At 41.8% G+C, this 25,196-nt stretch overlaps 1 protein-coding gene across 4 annotated transcripts in view; it reads right to left on the minus strand.

Moving 5' to 3' along the window:
- The window catches only part of LOC144604713 (cadherin-12-like), a 576,800-nt gene that overhangs the window by 260,330 nt on the left and 291,274 nt on the right, over positions 1–25,196 (minus strand). Inside the window, exons 1-2 of one of the 4 annotated variants that reach the window (XM_078419367.1) lie at positions 12,210–12,255; positions 11,304–11,409 (exon numbers count right to left, since the gene is read on the minus strand). The exons of 1 other annotated variant lie outside the window; for it this stretch is intronic. The gene's annotated coding sequence lies outside the window, so the exon portion shown is untranslated. Of the gene's footprint in view, positions 1–11,303; positions 11,410–11,579; positions 11,662–12,101; positions 12,170–12,209; positions 12,256–25,196 lie in introns of those variants that run through there. 2 more of the 4 variants (XM_078419374.1, XM_078419375.1) reach the window with 2 other exon arrangements.

Raw genomic sequence — 25,196 nt, forward strand, 5'->3', positions numbered from 1 at the left:
GGTATTGGGGGTAGGGTAAAGACATGGATAGAGAACTGGTTGGCAAACAGGAAGCAAAGAGTAGGTGTTAACGGGTCTTTTTCAGAATGGCAGGCAGTGAATAGTGGGGTACCGCAAGTTTCGGTGCTGGGACCCCAGTTATTTACAATATATATTAACGATTTAGACGAGGGAATTAAATGTGATATCTCCAAGTTTGCAGATGACACAAAGCTGGGTGGCAGTGAGCTGCGAGGAGCATGCTATGAGGCTGCAGGGTGACTTGGATAGGTTGGGTGAGTGGGCAGATGCATGGCAGATGCAGTGTAATGTGGATAAACGTGAGGTTATCCACTTTGGTGGCAAGAACAGGAAGGCAGATTATTATCTGAATGGCATCAGATTAGGCAAAGGGGAGGTGCAATGTGAGCTGGGTATGCTTGTACATCAGTCACTGAAAGTAAGCATGCAGGTACAGCAGGCATTGAAGAAATCTGATTGCGGCCTTCATTGCGAGAGGATTTGAGTTTAGGAGCAAGGAGGTCCTATTGCAGTTGTACAGGGCCCTGGTGAGACTGCACCTGGAGTAGTGGTGCAATTTTGGTCTCCTAATTTGAGGAAGGACATTATTGTTATTGAGGGAGTGCAGCGTAGGTTCACCAGGTTAATTCCAGGGATGGCGGGACTGACATATGATAAAAGAATGGGTCGACTGGGCTTGTATTCACTGGAATTTAGCAGGATCTTATAGAAACATATAACATTCTTAAAGGATTGGACAGGCTAGATGCAGGAAAAATGTTCCCGATGTTGGGGGAGTCCAGAACCAGGGGTCACAGTTTAAGAATAAGTGATAGGCCTTTTAAAGCGTCTTTGAGCATCTGGAAAAGCGCTATAAAAAATAAATGTTTATTATTATATTATTATTATTATTTAGGACTGAGATGAGGAAAATCTATTTCACCCAGAGAGTTGTGAATCTGTGGAATTCTCTGCCACAGTGGAGGCCAATTCACTGGATGTTTTCAAGAGAGAGTTAGATTTAGCTCTTAGGGCTAACGGAATCATGGGATATGGGGAAAAAGCAGGAACGGGGTACTGATTTTAGATGATCAGCCATGATCACATTGAATGACAGTGCTGGCTCAAAGAGCCGAATGGCCTACTCCTGCACCAATTTTTCAATGTTTCTCTCTTTCATTTAATTTATCTGAAGAAATACCAGAGAAATGTATCCCTTGTCCTATTTGGTTCCTCGGCTCTCAACGTAGTTGTTGCTTTCTTATGTGTTTTCATGCTGCTTCCATTATCTCACTCAGCATTAAAACACTGCAAGAAAAGAAACTAGCAGGTTAGGAGACATTGAACAGTAAAGCATTGGAACAGGCCCTTCAGCCCATATTGTCTGTGCCGAACACGAGTCCAAAATCAATTCCTATCTGCCTGCATATAATCTATAACCCTCCCATTCGCTGCATATCCATCTGCCTATTCAAATGTTACTTAAATCCATTATTTAAGTGCCTCCGCCACCATCCTAGCAACATATTCCAGGCACTCAACAGCTTCTGTGTAAAAACTTGTCCTATACATCTGCTTTAAACTTTGCCCCTCTCATCTTAAAGCTTGACCCTTTCATATTTGTCATTTATTTATTTATTTGTTTCTTTCTTTATTTATTTTTCGGTAAATACAATACAACAGATTGACCATACAGTTGTGAACGTTAAATAATACGAAATCATTATATCAAAAATAAGACAATATAATCACACATGATATTCTATGACCGAAAAAAGGTGTAGGCAAAGCGAAAGCTTATTCCTCATCCAAGGGAAAAGGTTTTGACTATTTAACCTATCTTTAACCTATCTATTCTACTTCAATCAGGTATTTCCTCAACCTTAGGCATTCCAGAAAAAACCCAATCCAAGTGTGTCCAACATCTCTTTGTAGCTAATACCACCTAATCCAGGCATCATTCTGGTAAACCTCTTCTGCATCCTTTCCAAAGTCACCACATTCTTCCTGTATTGGGGCAACCTGAACTTCATGCAATACTCCCAATGTGGCCTAAACAGGGTTGGTTATGTTTCGCAGAACCAAGGAACTGCAGGTGTTGTAATCTTGAACACGACTCAAAGTGCTGGAGTAACTCAGGGGGTCACGCAGCATCTCTGAAGAACATGGATAGGTGATTTTCAGATTGGGAACCTTCCTCAAGGCTTGGACATTACCCTCAACAGATGCTGCTGGACCTGCTGTGCTCAACTTGCATCATTTTTTTTGCACTAGATTCCAGCATCTGCAGTCCTTTGTGTCTGCACTAAAACATTGTGTTGTGGAAGGCATTAATTATCTCCATTTACATTTGCTGCACCTTCACACAACTTTTTTTAAGGAAGTGAAGTTTTCGGAAAAGGTAACAAAAGTGATTCTCGAGGGTAGAGCAAAATATGTAGTCTGTGTGAATTTTAATAAGGCATTTGACATGATCCTTCATGGTAGACTAATCCAGAAGATTAAGATGCATGAGATCAATGGTGCTTTGGTTGTTAGGATTTAGAGCTGTTTTACCCATTGCAGATCAATGTTAGGATGGCCATTGTTTGAGATATATATATATATATATATATATATATATATATACTAGACGACCGTTGAGCCATTGAGCCCAAACCTCTCCTGCGGGCCTGGCAACCCTTCCCCAACTGATGACCGTTGGGCCCGTTGCCAGCCAGGGAGTCTTCCCCGGGGCCCTGGGCGGGCGAGGGGGGAGAGAAAAGGGGAGAGGGAGTCGCTCACCACGGCCCCGAGTGGCCATCGCGGCGGCCAGAGCGACACGTGGACCCGTAGGGTGCAAACCTCTCCTACAGTGGCTGCTCGACGGCGACGGCCGTTGTTTTGAGCGGGAAGAAGCCCCAGCGGACATCGAGCAGGCTTTGAGCGGGAAGAGCCAGCAACCAATCAGAACAACGGCGGCGTTCCTCCGCACGTGGGACCGACGTGGGAACAGCGACCATTCAGGCATCGAGCGAGAGGTTGGAGCCAATCAATCGACCCCACATGGGGGGGAACGGTAGGAGCCAATTAGGACACCCCACATGGGATGGTGGTGGTAGAGCCAATCAAATGGCGATCTTAAAATGGTAACCCTCCCCCAAAAGCGCACGCGAGGATCCGGTGGCCATCTTACCATTGTGACACAAGATGAACACGTAAGTATTAGATCAACGGGGCCCAACCGTGCAGCCGCAGACCCACTGTGTTCCCATTGTGACGTCGAACACGGAGGTATTACTGTGCAGGCGCGGCTGACGAGCACTGCAAGTGGGAGTGATTTATTAACTGCAGGCCAACTGCAGGCCAATGGTGAGTAAGGTAGGCCGCTATCGTGTACCATTTTGGCTGCCTTTCGGGAACAAATAATCAAACAAATATACAAGATTTTATATATATACTAGCGAAGAGGGCCCGTTGGGCCCATTCCCACACCCTCCATTCTCTCCTCCCCCAACCCCAATCTTACTCTCCCCACACCCCCCCTTTCCCCACGACCTCCCCTTTTCCCAGTACCCCTCTTTCCCAGTCCCCATTCTCAGACCCCGCCACCATTCTCTCTCCCCCAGACACACTCTTACTCTCCCCCATCCCCCCTTTCCCCACCCGGGTCTCCCGGGTGTGGGAGAGAGGAGAGAAGCAAGGGGAGAGAGAGGAGAGGGGAGCCCATACGCACAGCAGCGCCACGCTGAAAGCCTTCAATAAATCAGTAGGAGGGGGGTTGCGCGAGCTCTTGTCACATGGGCATTTTGACGTCACACGCTGAAGGCAATGGAAAAAACGGCTGAAAATTATTTTTTTTTACTAAAACCTCTGACTTAAAAGACACACGACCGAATCAAATAAAAATATCATTTTCCACCAGCATTCAGCGTGGTGATTAAGGCGGTGCACAAAACCGTGGCGCTACGGTTCACCGTTTTTGCCGAAATCAGCCGACATAACTGAGAGAAAAAAAGTTTTGACTTTTAAACCTCTGTAACTTAAAAAATAAACGACCGAATTAAATAAAAACATCATTTTCAGCAAGCGTCCAGCGGTGTGATTAAGGCGGCGCAAAAATTGTGGCGCTACGGTTTACCGTTTTGCCGTAATCAGCCGAATCACAGATATATATGCGTGCTGAGCACAGAGTGAGGAGATGCCGCGCATGCGTGCTGAGCACAGCCGCACAACAGCGCCACCCTGAAAACCTTCAATAAATCAGGGGGGGCAGCGCTTTTAAACCTCTAACAAAAAATATGCGACCAAATTAAATGAAAATATCACGGCCGGTCGTCCGGGAGGTTGGCGATTAAGGCGGTGCAAAAACCGTGGCGCTACGGTTCACCGTTTTGCCGCAATCGCTGTTACCTATAAATATACGATATATTCAGGTCATACCCCAAATATATATATATATATATAAATAAATATATAGATGGGTTGTTTGGTTTGTTTGCAGCTGACACAAAAAATGGTGGAGTGGAAAAATTTGTCAAAGGATAGACCAGGATATAGATCAGTTACAGATATGGGCAAAGAAATGGCAGATGGCATTTAATCTGGGCAAGTGCATGTTGTTGCATTTGGGAGGTTGGATGCAAGGAGGAAGTCTACAGTTAATGGCATGGCCCTAATAACGTTTGATATGCAGAGAGGTCTTGGGGTCCATGTCCATAGTTCCCTGAAAATATCAACACAAGCAAACATAATGATAAAGAAGGCAAATGGTATGCTTGCATTTATCAGTCGGGTCATTGTGTGTGAGAGTTAGGAAGTCACGTTGCAGCTGTATGAAAACTTTGGTTCGGATGTAGAGGTTTTGGAGAGAGTGCAAAAGAGGTTTACCAAGATGTTGCCTGGGTTTAAAAAGTGTTCATTTAGGTCCATTGAGTCTCTATCAGCTCACAGAGCAGTAACTTTGCACTGTAATGGCTCGATTGTAATCATGTATTGTCTTTCTGCTGACTGGTGAATAAGCAACAACAAATTTTTCACTGTACCTTGGTACATGTGACAATAAACTAAACTGAACTGAGCAATTCCATTCCCCGCTAATTTCCCCTGTAACCTATTTCCTCCAAACTACCATGAAATTGCTCCTGATTACAATTGTCAGTTCATCTACTGATTCACACATGTTTGGCTTGTGGGGATGTGAGTCATTGGGGGAATCCTAGGCAGACATAAGGAAAATGTGCAAGCTTGACACAGATAGCAACAGAGGTGAGGATTTATCAATGGTCCTTGGAACTGTGAGACAGCAGCATTAACAGTTGTCCATTGTTCCCCACACTGTGGTTCTCATTATTTTATTGTCTGTACCTGGAAATTAATCACACTTCCTCTAATACTTTCTCACCATTGTTGTCGGGGACAATCATTCCTCAGATCAATTAGAAGTTAAATGGGGTCATAGAAACATAGAAAATAGGTGCAGGAGTAGGCCATACGAGCCAGTACCACCATTCAATATGATCATGGCTGATCATCCAAAATCAGTACTCCTTTCTGGCTTTTCCCCCATATCCCTTGATTCCGCTAGCCCTAAGAGCTAAATCTTACTCTCTCTTGAACACATCCAGTGAATTGGCCTCCACTGCTTTCTGTGGCAGAGAATTCCACAGATTCGCAGCTCTCTGGGTGAAAATGTTCTTCCTCATCTCAGTCCGAAATGGCCTTCCCCTTATTCTTCAATTGTGACCCCTGGTTCTGGCTCCCCCAACATCGGGAACATTTTTCCTGCATCTACCCTGTCCAATCCTCTAAGAATCTTATATGTTTCCATAAGATCCCCTCTCATCCTTCTAAATTTCAGTGAATACAAGCCCAGTGGACCCATTCTTTCATCATACGTCAATCCTGCCATCCCGAGAATTAACCTGGTGAACCTACGCTGCACTCCCTCAATAGCAATAATGTCCTTCCTCAAATTAGGAGACCAAAATTGCACACAATACTCCAGGTGTGGTCTCAACAGGGCCCTGTACAACTACAGTAGGACCTCCTTGCTCCTAAACTCAAATCCTCTCGCAATGAAGGCCAACATGCCATTAGCTTTCTTCAAAGCCTGTTGTACCTGCATGCTTATGTTCAGTAACAGATTTTGTCTTGCGTTACAACACTGTGATTCTATAAGATCATTTTTAAAAAGCTGTATCATATACAAGCAAAATAAACAAGTTCAAGGAGTCAGTGAAAGGACAAATTATCAAAAGAAAATTACAAAGTGAATATATTGTAGGGTTTGTGGAAAAGACCAGTGATTCTACCAAAGGTATTTTACATGAGTCTAAGAGACCTGTTACCCATGTCTGTATGAGTGACATGTCTGCTGGAAAAACAGTGGACATTGTTCATGATGAAATCCACAAAATGTCAGAATAGAATTCTCTGGACTGCTCTAATTATGAAGTAACCGTGTTGCAGCTACATTTTCAGTGGCTCTTTCAACATTCAAGATCTTAATGATGAACTGTTTGATTGCTTTCATCCAGACAAATAACTGTGGTTCTGTGGATTTGTCTGCATAACTTCAAACACTAAACCCAAGATTCGCTCTATTTATTTAGTAATGAATGTCTTCCCATACATCAATATTCTTTACATATTAAATTTCCTGAAACTGCACACAACATTCCAAAAGTAATTACCCTAAAAGTCTTCTGTGGGTTTGAATAACTTGTTTTCATTTACAATTAAATGGCCTTGCAATCCACTTCAGCACCTGAATAGCCTAGTTAGTAACCTACAAAAGTTTGCAATGGTGGATCATAATTCATAGTTCCCTCAATTGGGGGAGAAGTTTTGGTTTGGTTGCTAGCACTAAACAAGTGTGAAGGAATCAGCAGCTTATATGAACACATGGTATCATTGATTTCAGTGGAACTAGATGCCTGAAGTACGTTACAATATGTGACAATACTGTTTTATAATACTACTGTTACAATACTACAATACAGTATATCACAATACTGTTTAACTTATTTATGACAATTCCACCCAATCCCCCCATTATCTTTAATTCTCCACCTCTGCTTTCTTATAATTTCATGGTTCTGTACCAGTATGCATCATATTATATTAAAGGCATTACAAATGCATCTGTTTTCTCTTAGCCAATGTGTTATACCAGTTCATAATCCTGTAATGGCATTAGTCTTTATCTATTCACATAACATTCCCTTATAACTAAATTCTGCATGCAAGGAAATGATTGCATCCAAACATTCCCCAAAGAAGGTAAACACCAGAGTTCCTAGACAAACTCTGATATGTCTCAGTTTATACCCAGCATTAAACTAAACAATCAGTATTGATCATTAGCTTTTGGTTCTTAAAAAGAATTTTCAATTCATGTGATGAATCGATCTTCATTTCTGGCAGATTGAGACCTCCTTAGAAACCTTGTTAGAGAAACATTATCAAATGCCTTTTGGAAATTCAATCTAGCATCTCAATCCACTAATCTCGTTTCCTGTTTGAAAAGCAACCACTTATTGAGGTATTATCGGTTGCTGCTAGAGCACATTAACATTAGTTATAACACCTGATATTGACTTTTCCCTAAATAGATGAAGATTGCCTTGCAATAGCCTCAATATTGTATATGCTCCTTTCTAATTTTCAGAATTCACATGTGGTGTAGAAATTCACTCTACAGTTTATGTACTTAGATCATCATAACGTATTTTAAGAAAATAACTGCAGATGCTGGTACAAATCGAAGGTATTTATTCACAAAATGCTGGAGTAACTCAGCAGGTCAGGCAGCATCTCAGGAGAGAAGGAATGGGTGACTTTTCGGGTCGAGACCCAAACGTATTTTATGTTTCTTGAACTCCACTTCTGAAATTCACTCCACTGACTTCTGTGGAGTTGGATTTCAGAAACAGCAAGATCAACATACAATTATGTGCAGGGGGGAAAAAAATTACTTTTTGAAATGAAATGCAGAGTTTACTTTGTTCCTTCTAGTATACTCCTGGAGGGTTGTTGTTTGCTGGTTCTGGCTCCTGAGCTCTTCGGACAGTCATTGATTGTACCGGGATAATTCTCTACAACAGTCGGAGTCCTATAGACTTTTTTTCCCCATCCGTATCGACTTACACCAAAGCATTGCCAGATCTATGGGGATCTGTTTCGATTTTTTGTCTTTCTGATGTCAATAGGTTATGGCCAGGTAGACAAACGCATATGAAAATGCAGAGTTTGGATTGTGATTATATTTTTGGTTATATTTGAATAAATTGGAGCTGCAGGATCATAAAGATGAGAACAGCTAAGTGCAATCTTTTTATCTCATGAATACATGGGGAAAAAGTCATTGGGGAAAGAGTAGCATGCATTCCTGTCAACTTCACAGCTTTGATTGGGTAGAATACCTTTGGCAATACATATACATCTGTGCTTTGGGCTAGATGGCAGGATGTGATTTGTACTGTAAAAGGAGGGAATTTCATGATAAATCATCTACAAAGCCTCTTTTATTGTGGTGCTGTATTTGGTGGTCTCCCAAAAATTGTTAGAGTGACTTTACTACATTATAAATAATAAAAGATACTTGGCAAAGAAGAAAAGTCAAAGGAACTGCCCTGTCAAGATTGAGCTGTTAGCAGCAGGATTTCCATATTAGTAATTCATCTGTTAAGATTGTTTCTTAAATATTTGATAATATAAATTCACCTTATGATAGAAAATCATTTAAAAAAAGCAGTATACTCCTTATTCTTTTCCAATGGCATTATCCTTCTTCATAGCATTTTCCAATACATCCAGCACCAGACTCTATGTGGAAAAGATCCAGGCGGTCCCTGGGTGATACGTGTCACAGAGGTAGTGATGCTGCCTTACAGCGCTAGAGACCCGGGTTCGATCCTGACGACAGGTGCAGTTTGTACATTCTCCCTGTGGCCGCATGGATTTACTTTGGGTGCTCCAGTTTCCTCCTACATAGAAACATAGAAAATAGGTGCAGGAGGAGGCCATTTGACCCTTCGAGCCAGCACTGCCATTCATTGTCATCATGGCTGATCATCCACAATCAGTAACCCGTGCCTGCCTTCTCCCCATATCCCTTGATTCCACTAGCCCCTAGAGCTCTATCTAACTATCTCTTAAACCCATCCAGTGATTTGGCCTCCACTGCCCCCTGTGGCAAAGAATTCCACAAATTCACAACTCTGGTTGAAAAAGTTCCTTCTCGCCATTTAAAACAGGTGAGAAGGAACCTTTCCACCCAGAGAGTTGTGGAATTCTCTGCCACAGAGGCCAATGGAGGCCAAATCACTGGATGGATTTAAGAGAGAGTTAGATAGAGCTCTAGGGGCTAGTGGAATCAAGGGATATGGGAAGGCAGGCACAGGTTATTGATTGTGGATGATCACCCATGATCAGAATGAATAGCGGTGCTGGCTCGAAGGGCGAATGGCCTCCTCCTGCACCTATTTTCTATGTTTCTATGTTTCTATTCCAAAGACGTGCAGGTTTGTATGTTGACTGGATTCAGTAAATTGCCTCTAGTGTGAAGGATGCAAAACAGGGATAACATTGAACTCGTGTATGGGTGATCGCTGTTCGGCTTTGACTTTGTGGGCCCAAAGGGCCTGTTTCCACACTGTATCCCTAAACTAAACAAAACCTGTGGTGGCTCACAGCGACCACAGAGGCCAGTGGCACCAGGTCATTTCAAAGGTGCACACGTACTTTAATACCTACTTTTTTTAGGCAGTGATACTAACAACCAGAAACACACATGGAAGGGATCAATTTCTGACTTTCAGTAAAAGACTGATTGACGTGATTATTATGAATTATTGATTAACTCTTTGCAAGACACCTTCACGCACCACAACTAAATATTTTTCACATTATTGTAAAGTCTCCACATTAAAATGCCAAGGCAGAAAACTGCAGCTGCTGGAAATCTTCAACAAAAGCGCAAAGTGCATCAAAATGTTCAGCTAGTCAGGCAGTATCTGCAGAGAGTCAATAGCCATTCATCAAAATTATGATGAAACAGTATCAACTGAAATTAGTCATCATATTCACTGAATTCTGCCCTCCGCCCTATGTTTACTTCGATACACATCAATCGACAACAGGATATCATTGGTGATACAGCAAACAATAGATTGAGTTTAGGAATCTGAAAAAAAAATGATCAAGGCAAATAAATGTGGTCATTCAGTCAGTGAATGGAAGCTTTCATTAACCTTATTTTTTTTATCTGAGCCTTTCATATTTGTAAGAAGAAGTATGCTGCTTCTTCTTGCTTCTTGGGACTATATTTCAGTAGTTACCCTCATTCATGGAGAGCTGAATAAAATAATTCCCCATAGTGAAATGAAAGCCTCAGAGTTCACACATCTGAACCGAGGCAGATTGAATGGACTCCCAATCAAAGATTAATAAGGCAGTACTATGTTTTTATGTGTGAAGTTCAATAAGAGCTAGACACAAAAATGCTGGAGTAATTCAGCGGGACAGGCAGCATTTCTGCAGAGAAGGAGTGGGTGACGTTTCGGGTCGAGAGCCTTCTTCAGACTTCCACAGTCACCCATTCCTTCTCTCCAGAGATGCTGCCTGTCCCGTTGAGTTACTCCAACATTTTGTGTCTATCTTCGGCGTAAACCAGCATCTGCAGTTCCTTCCCACACATTTAATAAGAGCTGAGCTGAGCACCCCTCCCGCCCCCCGCCTACTTTTGATTTCCAAACGGCATGCTAAAGGCAAGCACACGAGCAAGTTGCGAGCCATGCGTATTTACCCTGACACAATCCCATGCTCTGCCTGGGTTCGCTCACAGAGATTTGCACCAGTATTGCAGTGGAGAATCTTTGCAGATCAGTACGTTGACAGGCTAATCTTCATTACAATATTGACGAACATGACCATGAGCAAATATTTATTTTATAGTTTTCTTATCACTAACCATGATTCCACAAGAACCAAAAGATGAACTGCAGCGCTCAAGTACTCAGAAATAAAGCTGTTCCACAGAGAGAGAAAAAAACCAAATTGTTCGACTGGTCCGCGAGAGAAAAATGCTGTTGTTTTTCTTCTTCAGAAAATCGAATATCATACCAGCCAGAAAATGATCACCTCCCCTTTACTTCAATGTGGTATAAGATTCACAAGGGCAACATAATGGTGATTCTCTGCAGAACAAATGCAAAATCACGGGGTGAAATACAACAGAACAAACTGTCAACTCACGCTTTATTAGTGCCTAATGGTACTTCTGCACTGAAACACAGGCAGACCAGATGAGAGGCACTTACCTTAATTGGAACTCTCTGTTGATGGAGCTGCACACTCGAATGTGGTCAGCAGTGGTTATACCAGTCGTATCCTTCAATACCAGGTCTGGTCTTCATAGAAACTTCACTGTACTCGGAGTAGAAAGAAAAACAGAAGCAAATCCCTTCGCGATCTCCGGGCAGATTGCGTGCACCATGTTTCATTCAGATGTTTGCATGTACATTTAGCACTCAGAAGCCCATGACTCTTCCGACGCGCTCCTGCCTGTTCCCCTGAGCTGTGGGATGTTCACTGACCTGATTAATAAATCAAAAGCACATTCCCCGTGCTGAGAGCTTTTTGGTCATTGTGGATGTGTCCGAGGAAAGGCTGTGTCACTTGAGAATCCTGTCTGTTCCAGGCTGATGGCTTTGGAAACGTCGAGGGTGGGGGTGGGGTTGGGGGGTGGGGGTGGGGGGGTGCGGTGAAGACGTTTAGTTAAAGTGAGCCCTTATCATAAAAGATTTGTATTAAAACAGCGCGCACCCTTGGTGCACTGTGATACAACCGGAACGATTTTTTGAGCCATTGGCTGTGATCATTGCTGTGCTCGGGTAACCTGCCTCCCTCCCGGTTCAAAGCTACACAGGAGAATTTATGTATTAATAAAGCCGTCAATGCAGCTGGAAACAGACTTAAGGCACGCAGTTGCCGGTCTTAAATATTTATTGGAATCTAGTAGAATGGAAAATAAAGCAGGAACAAAGGAGAAATGTAAAAGCTGCCTCTGCCTTGCAGCAGTGTAATAACCGCACGGATAGAAAGTACAGTATACATACCTACAGGCTGGGCACGTCATAGCACACACAGTTGTTCAATTAAGACATTTAAAAGATGTTGAGCTAAATTTATTCATCAAAATATGCCGTCAACACATCTACATCTACCTGCGATTGCCAACAGCTTTGCTTTATCTCATTCGGGTCACACAGTTTTCCAGGAGTCAATTTAGATAACATGTTGGAATGACATTACATGGAACTTTCACACCCTCTTGTTAACATTACAACTCGCCGACATCAGCTGCCTGCTCATCAAAGACTCCACGCCAGGTTAAACATATATTAATAATATTTTTTTAAAGCCCTCTGTGGGCTATCATTTTTTTCATTCTATCAGCAGTAGTTGTGGTGGTGGGGGGTGGTGTGGGGGGTGGTGTGGGGGGTGGTGGGGGTGGTGGGGGGGGCGAGCTACTTTTGTTTTTAATGTGCTGAATGATGTGATTGGCAGCAGGGAAATTGCCCACAACTTCCTACCACATTAGAATCTAGGTATCTTATTAGTATTGTGTAGGAAGGAACTGCAGATGCTGGTTTAACCCGAAGATTGACACAAAAAGCTGGAATAACTCAGCGGGACAGGCAGCATCCCTGAAGAGAAGGAATGGCTGACGTTTGGGTCGAGACCCTTCTCCAGACTGGTCAGACTCTGAAACAATGTTGCTCACAGATGCCGAGCTTAAACTCTGCGAGTTCATTCTCTGCATGGTATTTTCAGACGGCCCAAATGGATGCTGGGTTTTTGATTACTCTCTGCAGTGTATTAATTCAGTATAATAAAATCGTAAAATCATTGAATCGCAGGGTATTGTTTGGGGCCATTCAATCCTTTGTGCCTGCGCTGGCCTTTGAAAGAGATCTCCAGGAAAGCCATAGAGTTATGGAGCCATACATTCATGGGAATTAACAGCAGCAGAGGGTCGTTTGGCACAATGTGTTTATCACACGATCAATCTGGGTTCCTTCCACCTTCTATCCCTTGACCCATAGCTCTGTAAATATTGTTATTCCACATGCCGAACCATATATATATATATGTTTTTTAAATATGCAGAAGTTTCCTGCTATCAACTCCCTTTTTTTAGGTAGTGAATGAAAATAAATACAAATAAATCCTTTAAGCCACACTCTATTACCTTAAATATTATGCTTGAGTTATTTACCTAAGGAAATAGAGAAATATAGAACTTATATATTTCATACACTGATTTATTACAGTATGCTTTCGACATTTATATAATATATTGACGTCCTTATATTGTTTAAAAATATCATATAATTGCCTTTAAAACTGGAATAAAATAATATTAGGAAGTCTGCAGGAAGATGAAGCAATGTTTCACATTATGTTTATTTTGCAATGAAGACTAACAGCCTTTATGGTATTGTTCTTATATTTCCACTGGAGAAGACTCTAAAGCTCAGCAATGAAGTGTTGATAATATTGAAGGATGAGAGATTAATGTGTTTGTGTGACATTCTTTAGTCCAAGATTTCAACTCAGGCAGTAATCTGTTTATTTTTAATCAGTTAGTGTCTCCACTATAATAGTGGAAGAGGAATGATACATGAATGTTAAATGCTGCAACTGCTTACGTTGACATCGGTATGTTTCAGAAAAATTATATTAATGTAAGTATTTCAATAAAATGTGGTTATATTTCAGGTTATATAACAAAGGAGGACCCCTATGTGTGGGGACCGTCGTGAAGGGGGGAAGAACAAAGGAGGACGTGCCGTGGGAGGGGGGCGAACAACGGGGGACCACCGTGAGGGGGGGGGGGAGAACAAGGGTGGACCTGGCACACTTTGTAACTTTGTCAGCGCCCTTTATGTGGTGACTATTGCAGACCTTGAGAATGCAAACAAATAATCTCACTGTGACTTGTCACATGTAACAATAAAGTATTCAATTCAATTATATATTGAATTATTTTGCTTGACATTATTTTGAAGGTAAAATTTCAGTTAAAGTAATCATAATTCTATTTTATCTAGATTCATAATCAAGAGTTTAATTTTAATCAGCAGCAGCGAGAATTGCAACATTTGGTTTTGATTGAAGATACTAAATCAGGCCATTCAGCCTAAATAGTCTATTGGTAATTGCAAATCATGCCTAAAATGGTTTGAATCACATTTATCCATCCTATTCTCATATCTTTGAACTGTTTTAATCTTGTTTGAATCTCAAAAATAATTTCAAAGAATCAGTCCAGAGCAACAACAAAGTGAAAAGTAAAGATTAAAAAACTGATCTGGAAGACACTGCAGGTCATAGGTTGGGTATCCTGCAGTGTAAAATTCATTTCCTGACACCCAAAGCTTTTCCACCATCTTCAAGGCACATGAGTTGGTCGAGTGATGGTAAACTGCCCAGTTGCTCTGATGAGCACCACTTCAACATTCAGAAAAGTCAAAGCTATGCAGGAAAAGACTTGTGCTGGCCCAGCTGAAAAAATATCACAAACCCCCTGCTGGACCCCCTGCAGTTTGCATATTGGGCCTATAGGTCAGTGGATGACGCAGTCAACCTAGGCCTGCACTTCATCCTCCAGCACCTAGACAGCCAGGGGACCTATGCAAGGATTTTGTTTATGGATTTTAGCTCTGCATTCAACACCATTGTGCCAGAGCTACTACACTCCAAACTCTCCCAGTTGACCCCTCTGTCAGTGGATCACCAACTTTCTGACAGGCAGGAAGCAGCATGTGAGGCTAGGAATGCACATCTTGGACCTGCGGACCCTCAGCATAGGAACACCGCAAGGCTGCGTACTTTCCCCTCTCCTTTACTCTCTCTACAGCAACTGACTGCACCTCCACAGACTCCTCTGTCAAGCTTCTCAAGTTTGCGGATGACACAACCCTGATTGGACTGATCCAGGATGGGGAGGAATCTGCCTACAGATAGGAAATGACACAGCTGGCATCCTGGTGCCTTCGCAACAACCTGGAACTCAATGCTCTTAAGACAGTGGAATTGATTGTGGACCCTAGGAGAGCTCCCTCTCCCCTCCCCCCACACACCATCAACAACACCACAGTCACATCTGTGGAGTCATCTAAGTTCCTTGGAACCATTATCTCCAGGGACCTTAAATGGGAGGCCACCATCGACTCCACAGTCAAAAAGGCCCAAGAGAGGATGTACTTCCTGCGGCTGCTGAGAAAACACAATCTGCCACATGCAATGATGGTCCAGTTTTATACTGCCATCATAGAGTCTGTCCTCACCTTCTCCATCGTGGTCTGGTTTCGCTCAGCCACCAAGCACGACATCCGGAGGCTGCAGCACATCGTTCGATCAGCCGAGAAGGTTGTTGGCTGCAACCTCCCCCCCCCCCCCCCCCCCCCCCCCCCCATTGATGAACTGTATACTGCAAGGGCCAGGAAGTGAGTGGGTAAGACCATCTCTGGCACCTCTCACCCTGGCCACAAACTCTTTGAAGCACTTCCCTCTGGAAGGCGACTCCGGACTGTCAAAGCCGCCACAGCCAGACATAAAAACAGCTTTTTTTCTGCGAGCAGTCGCTCTACTCAACAACCAAAAGTCTGTCGCCTTCTTTTGCTTTGGTATTTTATTTCTTTCTCCACATGTGCAAATTATAATGTTTTATTCTTAATTGTTTACTGTTTGTCATGTTGTTACTTGCGAGCAAAGCAACAGGGCAAATTCCTTGTATGTATACATACTTGGTTAATAAAATTTATTCAATTATTCAATTCAATTATTCAATTCAATTCAAAAAACATCTTGCTTGATCGATACCCCATCCTTCACCTTAAACATTCATGCCCTTCACCACTGGTGCACAATGACTACAGTGTATACAGCCTAAATATGGACCACATTTTCTCTACTAGACTAATCCTGCAGTATCTGATAAACTCTCAAACAGGAAACATGGGACAGCAACATCTTTTTAGAGAGTCATAGTCATACAGTGTGGAAACAGACCCTTCAGCCTAACTTGCTCATGCTGACCAACATGCCCCAATTACACTAGACCCATCTGCCTGCATTTTCCCCATATCCCTCTGTCTATTCCATCCCCATACATGTTCAAATGTGTTTTAAATGCTGTGATAGTACCTGCCTCAATTATCGCCACTCACACCTCATTCCATATGCCTCCCACCCTTTGTATACAAAAGTGGACTGTCATGTTGCTGCTAAAGCTTTCCCCCCTCACTTTAGACTTATATCCTCTGTTTTTTGATTCCCTTACTCTGGGTAATAGGCTGTGCATTTATCCCATCTATTCCTCTTATATCTTATACACCTCTATAAGAACACCTCCTCATTCTCCTGTGCTCCAAGGAATAAAGTCCTAGCCTGTTCAACCTCTCTCTATACCTCAGGCCCTCAAGTCCTGGCATATCTTCGTAAATCCTCACTGCACCCTTTCCAGCTTAGCAATATTTTTCCAATAACAGGAATATTTAACAGGGCAGCATGGTGGTGCAGCGGTAGAGTTGCTGCCGTACAGCGCCAGAGACCCGGGTTCAATCCTGACTCCGGGTGCTTGTTTGTGTGGAGGTTGTACATTCACCCTGTGACCTGCATGGGTTTTCTCCGAGATCTTCAGTTTCCTCCCACACTCCAAAGACATACAGGTTTGTAAGTTAATTGGCTTGGTAGAAATGTAAAATTGTCCCAAGCATGTGTAGGTTAGTGTTAATTTTCAGGGATCGCTGGTCGGGCGGGCTCAGTGGGCTGAAGGGCCTGTTTCCACGTGGTATGTCTAAAACTAAAAGCTAAAAAATACTCAAGCGGAGTGACCAAAACTGAACACAATACTCTAAATGTTGCCTCACCATCGTCTTTTACAACTATAACATAACATCCTAGCTTCTTTACTCAATACTCTAACTGATGAAGGCCAATGTGCCGAAAGCCTTCTTGATCACCTTATCTACCAGTGATGACACGTTCAAGGAACTCTGTACCTGCACTCCTAGATCCCTCTGCTCCACAACACACTCCAGAGCACTCACTGCCATTCCTGCCATTCACTCTGTATGTCTTGCCCTGGTTAGACTTCCAATGTACGCAACATTTTCAGGGTATAAATTATAGAGTTGTACAGCACAGAAATCGACCCTTTGGCCCACTATAACCATGATGGCCATTTTGCCCATCTACACCAAATCCATTTGCCAGAATTAGGTATGTATCCTTCTATGCTTTGCTTATTTAAGTGCCTCTCTAAATGCTGCTTAAATAGAATGATTGTATCCATTCCCACCACCTCAGTGCATTCCAGATATCACCTATTGAATGTACAATTCTTCCCACCCTAAGGTATTGTGGGAATATCTTCACCAGAATTCCAGATGCTTCAGAAGACAGGTCACAGCACCATCCAAAGCGGAATTTGAGATAACCAATAAATGCTGGTCTAGATCTCTAAAAGATGAATAAACATGGAAAAATCAAATGAGAATGAATAAATAGGCTTTATTGAGACATTGGCATTGTTTTCCCAAAGTTACTCCCATAGTACATAGTCCTAATGACAGACTGGGGGAGATAGACTTTGAAATAAGTGGAATAGAAGGCAAACCAAATCGAGGTCAGAGGAGGCAGAGGTATTGGGGATTTTCATATTTACCTGACCTTGCATTCATCTATTTTTGTTTTAAACCATTTATTCAGTTATAGATCTATTTATTTATTTATCCATCCGTCAATTTATATATTTGTCTTTTTAAATGTGTTTTAAATTTGTTTTAATTTACAGATTGTTTGAAAGATATAGCATGGAAACCTGCCCTTTGGCCCACTGAGCCGATGCCAACCATGAATTACCTATTTTATCCCACTTTTTAAGAAAGGAGGGAGAGAGAAAACAGGAAATTATAGACCAGTTAGTCTGACATCAGTGGTGGGGAAGATGCTGGAGTCAATTATAAAAGACGAAATTGCGGAGCATTTGGATAGCAGTAACAGGATTGTTCCGAGTCAGCATGGATTTACGAAGGGGAAGTCATGCTTGACTAATCTTCTGGAATTTGTTGAGGATGTAACTAGGAAAATTGACAGGGGAGAGCCGGTGTACCTTGACTTTCAGAAAGCCTTCGACAAGGTCCCACATAGGAGATTAGTGGGCAAAATTAGAGCACATGGTATTGGGGGTAGGGTACTGACATGGATAGAAAGTTGGTTGGCAGACAGAAAGCAAAGAGTGGGGAAAAAATGGGTCAATTTCAGAATGGCAGGCAGTGACTAGTGGGGTACCACAAGGCTCGGTGCTGGGACCGCAGCTATTTACAATATACATTAATGACTTGGATAAAGGGATTAAAAGTAACATTAGCAGATTTGTAGATGATACAAAGCTGGGTGGCAGTGTGAACTGTGAGGACGTTGCTATGAGGTTGCAGGGTGACTTGGACAGGTTGTGTGAGTGGGCGGATGCATGGCAGATGCAGTTTAATGTAGATAAGTGTGAGGTTATCCACTTTGGTGGTAAGAATAGGAAGGCAGATTATTATCTGAATGGTGTCAAGTTAGGAAAAGGGGACGTACAATGAGATCTGGGTGTCCTAGTGCATCAGTCACTGAAAGGAAGTGCAGGTACAGCAGGCAGTGAAGAAAGCCAATGGAATGTTAGCCTTCATAACAAGAGGAGTTGAGTATAGGAGCAAAGAGGTTCTTCTGCAGTTGTACAGGGCCCTAGTGAGACCGCACCTGGAGTACTGTGTGCAATTTTGGCCTCCAAACTTGAGGAAGGATATTCTTGCTATTGAGGGCGTGCAGCGTAGGTTTACTAGGTTAATTCCCGGAATGGCGGGACTGTCATATGTTGAAAGACTGGAGCAACAAGGCTTCTATAAACTGGAATTTAGAAGGATGAGAGGGGATCTTATCGAAACATATAAGATTATTAAGGGGTTGGACATGTTTGAGGCAAGAAACATGTTCCCAATGTTGGGGGAGTCCAGAGCCAGGGGCCACAGTTTAAGAATAAGGGGTAGGCCATTTAGAACGAAGATGAGGAAAAACTTTTTCAGTCAGAGAGTTGTAAATCTGTGGAATTCTCTGCCTCAGAAGGCAGTGAGGCAAATTCTCTGAATGCATTCAAGAGAGAGCTAGATATAGCTCTTAAGGATAGTGGAGTCAGGGGGTATGGGGAGAAGGCAGGAACGGGGTACTGATTGAGAATGATCAGCCATGATCACATTGAATGGTGGTGCTGGCTCGAAGGGCCGACTGGCCTACTCCTGCACCTATTGTCTATTGTTTATGGTCTATTCACAAAAATTCTATGTTACCTCGTGTTTGACTCCACTGTCTACAAACTAGGGGCAATTTACAGTGGCCAATTAACCGACAAAGCCACATGTCCTCGAGATGTGCGCGAAAACCGGAGCATCCGGAAGAAACCCATGAGTGCAAACTCCATACTGACAGCACCTGAGGTTAGAATCAAACCCGAGTCTGTAGCACTGTTAAGAAGCAGCTCTGCCAGCTGTGGTACTGTGTCGCACCTCAAGAAATGTTACCTCTTTTCGAAGGCAAAACCTTTGTAAACTTACTACAATATTTGTGACAGAAGACATTGAGTCTCGTAAATACTTCCCAGTAAAATCCAATGAAATACCTCCATTGACTGATGCTTGTAGTGAGAACAAGAAAAAAAAACCAATATACATGGCGACCTGTCATCTGATTATTGCATAATTAGTGTTTCCATTCCAGGGTTTTACATTATTTTCAGCAATGTGATAAATTACAGCTCATTGCAGAGAAGTGGATGCGTTTAGAAGAAAAGATGTGGGTGACAAAGGAGAAATTTGTGTTGTGTGCTTATGCTGTATTTCAGTCAACCAATGAACAATGTTAGGTGCGTTATGATTCAAGGTAAAGGATTTCAGGAGTGATCTGACCAAGTTATGAATGCAGGACATAAACAAAATTTCAGACATAATTATCATATTCTTATGGGGTGGATGTGAGATTTGGGTCTAATTTGGAGATAATTCATACTCTAATGTTATACACCATTGAGTTTTAAATGTGCAAGCATCTAGATAAAGGAATGAAGCAATTGAAAAGAATCAGGCCAATAATTCAACAGTACGGTTCTGGTGTTACAATATGCAGCTGGGGGAAACTGTGGACTTTTGCTCAATGCCAAAGGATGACAGAACAACAATACCGGAGGTATTCTTCAGTTAAATGTGGTGAGCACTTAGAATCGTAGAATCATTCAACATGGAAACAGTCCCTTTGGCCCAGCGTCCATGCCAACCAAGATGGCTCATTTATGCTAGTCCCACCTATCCACCTTTGGCCCATATCCCTCTAAACCTTTCCTATCCATGTCGCTGTCTAAATGTCTTTTAAATGTTGTTATAGTACATCGAACTATCTTGCTCATGAACAATGCAGAAATTAAAAGTGGAAAAGGAAGGGTAATTGAAAGCAACTTTGGAAATTCCAAAATTGATTACATGGCTATTTGGTGATAGTATTTGGCAGGATATTAACTTTAGAAAAGGCAAGAATGGAACTCCAAAGGGGCAACACCTCTAAGCTGAGAGGCAATATCTCTAAACTAAGCTAAGCTAAACACCGTAGAGATTGACCTTTAAGCAAAGGCTAAGGAAGGTAGGTTGTAAATGACAATGGGTCAGGGAGAGGAAAAAAATGGAATGCCTCCAAAAATTATTGCTGCTGACATTGACCTGCCAGTTTAGCTGCTGTTGGTTTAACAGAGTCGACAGCATGCAACTAACCCACCTAGCAAAGTCTTATAGAATAGTATTTCACAATATCCAATCAAACTAGAAAACTAGGCAATTATTTTTGTCCCACGCATGCCAAACTTCAGCCCAGAAGCTCAGTCAGTCCACAGCCATAACCGCTAGAATTACATCTCTCAGGGAATTCTATCTTCAAATTTTCATATTTATCTGGTATTCATTTATTTATTTGTTCTTCTCCAAACCAAAGCTCTCTTACGCTCGCTCACGCAATAGGATAGGATAGGATGGATAAAAATTAAATGGAAGATGTGAGTGTCATGACTGTTATCCATAACATAAGGAAGATCCATTGAAATGTGCTGAACAACTGATGCTGACAGTGACATCCACAGTGATATTTATCGATAACAAGTAAAGTCAATCTACATTGCGGTCTGTCAATTGATTATTACATTATTAGCGCTCCTGTCTAAGGATTTTAAATCATTTCTGCACTGTGGTGTATCTCGATTGCCCACTTTAACACTACAAACTAGCACAGATTATGATACACAAGCTACGGGAAGCAGATGCAGTTGACAATGCCAGCATTTTTATATGATTTATGTAATTTGTACCAAACAGTTATCTCTGACCAGAGCAATTTATTTCCCTTTTAAACGAAGCAGAGAAATCCATTCCATAAATAAAATAGAAGATTTAGTCACTTGAGATGAGCGCTATTAAGGAATACATTCCGCTTTGTGGCGTTGGGACACATGCAGGCGACCCATGAAGCAGCTTGTGCTTTCCTGACTTTCCTCTGCGGGCCCATTCCCTCGACTCCCACCAGTCCCTGAGGGTTACTCAATATGTCTAAATTCCTAATGACACTGCTGTGCTTCTCAATATGGCTGTCAACGTGTCCAAATATTTGCTTGAAAGCTATCCTCTGTATGGAACAATAGGACAACGGGATCTCCTGCTTGTCACTGCAGCATATCCACTTCTTTAGTTACAGTCACAGATTGATAATGTCAAACCAGCGATGCTTCCACAACATCATAACAGCTGCTGCCTGCCTCTCAACCACTGACATGAAGGACCTTTATTTGCAGAATGGCCCAATCACTCATGAACAGATTATGAGCATATATTTAAAAAATCTGAATTTATAAACCGAACAATGAAATCATTAGATTGTTTTAAACTGCAGATCAATATTCTTTTTTTAACAGCTCAAAGACACAAAATGCTGGAGTTACTCAGTGTGTCAGACAACGGAGGTGCTGCCTGACCTGCTGACTTACTCCAGCATTTTGTGTTTTATTTTGTAAACTGGCATCTGCAGTTCCTTGTGTCTACTCTTATTTTACAGATGTTTTTTACCAGTACTTTTATTGTGGAACTTCATTGTGAATTTATTGTTTTATCACCCAGATAGGAACTTTTGTCAAGACCCCATCTCATGGACATATAGATTTCTGTAGGCACGAACACTTCTGGAGGTGCTGACTAATATATAGCGGCCACAGTTAAATAGGCATTGACATCTTTATAGCAGTATCAGTTTTATTGCACTGGCAAATTCAATTTCCTACAGTTCTACAGGCAATGGAAGTTGTATTGGCACCAGCCATTCTGTGAGTGTGAGCCAATCTATAGACATCAAGCATTCGGTATGTGCCAGCCTTTTTTAAACTTTCCAGATATCTACTTTACAGGTTGCAACCATTCTGTGGATACCTATTAACTGGCCACCCTTGCTTGTCTTGTAATTATTCCATTATTGTCCTGTAAGTGGGACTAATGTTGAAGGCTCTATATAATGTGTCACTACTCTGTTCACCAGCAGTTCAATAGGTGCCTATTGTTCTATAGAGGGGCATGGACCTGTGGGCATTAACTGTTCTGATTTTTGCACATCACCAATGGTCACTCCTCGTGTGATATTTTAGAAAGTGAACAATTCATAGCCATTAAAGCAGAGCTGAATCTTAACTTCACCTGACAGTTCCAGGTCACTGAATAATAACCACGCATAAGAATGGCAGTCATTTATCTCCTCCTGGCTTGGGGCAGGGGTATATTAAACCCAACTGCAGTCAACTTAATATGGAGCAGAAATTAAACAAGTGGCCTTCCCCATCTTTGTAATTCAGCATCAAACTGTTCTGTGCATTTATATATTGAGTCACTGAAGCAACTGATTGCCGTTGTACATTGAAATTGAATTTACTTTGAATAGTTATGTCCCTAGATCAGAAACAATAATTAGCTGCAAGCACTGAAAATAAACCAACCTGATGAAAGTCATTCGCAGCTTTTTCAACTTGTGGGCACCTTATTTTTTGACATCATGATTGCTTATTCCTGATTGATCCTCATTCCATATTTTAATCATAAATTAATGCACTGTCTGACTTGTAGCTGCCGGCCAAAATTAAGATAATCATCAATTTGTTCACTGGAGGCATGGTTACCATGGCCTTAGTGAATGCAGAAAATAAAAACAAGGTAATCCAGGCAGATTTGATAAGACTATCTCAGATCCTTTAAGGTTTTTTTTACATAGAAGCAAGCAGGAAAGTGTCGTGAAACTTCACCATGACTCAGTGTTATTGGAAGTCATAGCCATTGAGTGTCATGTAGTCATAAAGTCATAGAGCACAGTAACATGCCATTCGGACCAACTCATCCATATGGACCAAGACAGCTATTTTCACCATATTTCGCTCATATGCCTCTCGACCTTTCATATCCATGTACTTATCCAAATGTTTTTTAAAAATATTGATACAAGGAACTTCAGATGCTGGTTTACAAAAATTGGGACAAATGCTAGAGTAACTCATTGGGTCAGACAACATTTCTGGAGAACATGGATAGTTGACATTTCAGGTTGGGATCCTTCTTCAGATTGATTGTTTTGGGAGGGGGGGAAAGGGATGGTCTGGAAGAGAAGTGTGGGAGAATAAAGCCTGGCAAGCGATAGATGGATACAGGTCAGGGGATTGATTGGCATATAGTTGGACAAAGGCCAAAGATGAAAAGACAAAAAGTGTGAGATAAGAAGATAAGAATAGAAGCTGAATTTTGAAGGCAGAGGATGGAATAGAGGTGGAGGGGGAGGGGAAGGGAAGAAATTGGTTTGAATTCAGGTGCAGCACAGGGAAGAGAGGAGGAGAAAATAAGGGGTGGGAAAATGTGTGTAGTGGGTGGGATTGTATGTAGGTTGGTTACCTAAAATTGGAGAATTCTATGTTCATTCCATGAGGTTGTAAGCTACCTCAGCAAAATATGGGGTGCTGGTTCTCCAATTTGCATGTGGTCTCACTCTAGCAAGAGAGGAGGCCTGGGATGGAAAGGTTAGTAAAGGACTGGGAAGAGGAGATTAAGTGGTTAGCGACCGAGAGATCCAGCAGGCCTTGGCGGGCTGAGTTCTAAGTGTTCAGCGAAGCGGTTGCCTAGTATACACTTGGTCTTGCCAATGTAAAGGAGGCCAGTTACTCCAGCACTTTGTGCTTTTTAAATGCTGATGATGCAAAACAATATGTGCAAATGAATGCACTTTGCCACAAACCATGCTTACTGATCATAAGATGGAGTTTGTGATGTTTTATCTGCACGTACAGTTACTGTTAGCAAATCGTTTCTGGTGGGACTACAATGTTGTGGTTTGGCAATCCAACCTAGGTATTGTTTAATTTGGCACTGATGGGACATAAATAATAATAATGGTCATGTTTACCTATCTGCTTAGCAACTCTGAATCCTATCCACAGCCCAAATATTATTTTATTATCCACAGTTTTAATTTGTGAAACAAATAATTGATGTTATTGAAATATCAGCCAAAACGCACATTTAAATCTGTTGGTTGTGACTTTGTTGCTACAACATTGCGGAGAGCAGAAATACCAAAAATATCTTGGTTGACACTCCAATGCTGTACTGATGGAATATTGTTACTGCTTTTTTGAGTGCACTGAGAACCAAAGACACTAATTTGAGAGAGAGTGTGGGTCTTATCCCAGGTGTCCTATGATATTTATGGTTATTATCACATTATTATCAGTAGGGGCTTGGTGCTTCCAAATTGCCTTTTAGTGTCGTGCCGTGACTATACTTCCAAGAGACATCATTGGTTTATATATGTGTGCTTGCGTGTGTGCGTGTCTGTGTATGATAGTTGCTATATAAATTCAAATCATTATCACCAACAATAATCTCCATATTTTCAAGCATAAATCAAGTCTATCAACAGTAATATTTTTTCCCAATGTTAGTTAGCAAAATGTACCTTCAGCAATGAGATGGACAAAAATCTGGATATATTGTTCCCTTATTTTTTTTAACATTCTAAGCCTGATTTATTTAATGTCTAAACTTTTACCT

This window comes from Rhinoraja longicauda, chromosome 2 (assembly GCF_053455715.1).
Source record: "Rhinoraja longicauda isolate Sanriku21f chromosome 2, sRhiLon1.1, whole genome shotgun sequence".
NCBI classification, from domain to species: domain Eukaryota; kingdom Metazoa; phylum Chordata; class Chondrichthyes; order Rajiformes; family Arhynchobatidae; genus Rhinoraja; species Rhinoraja longicauda.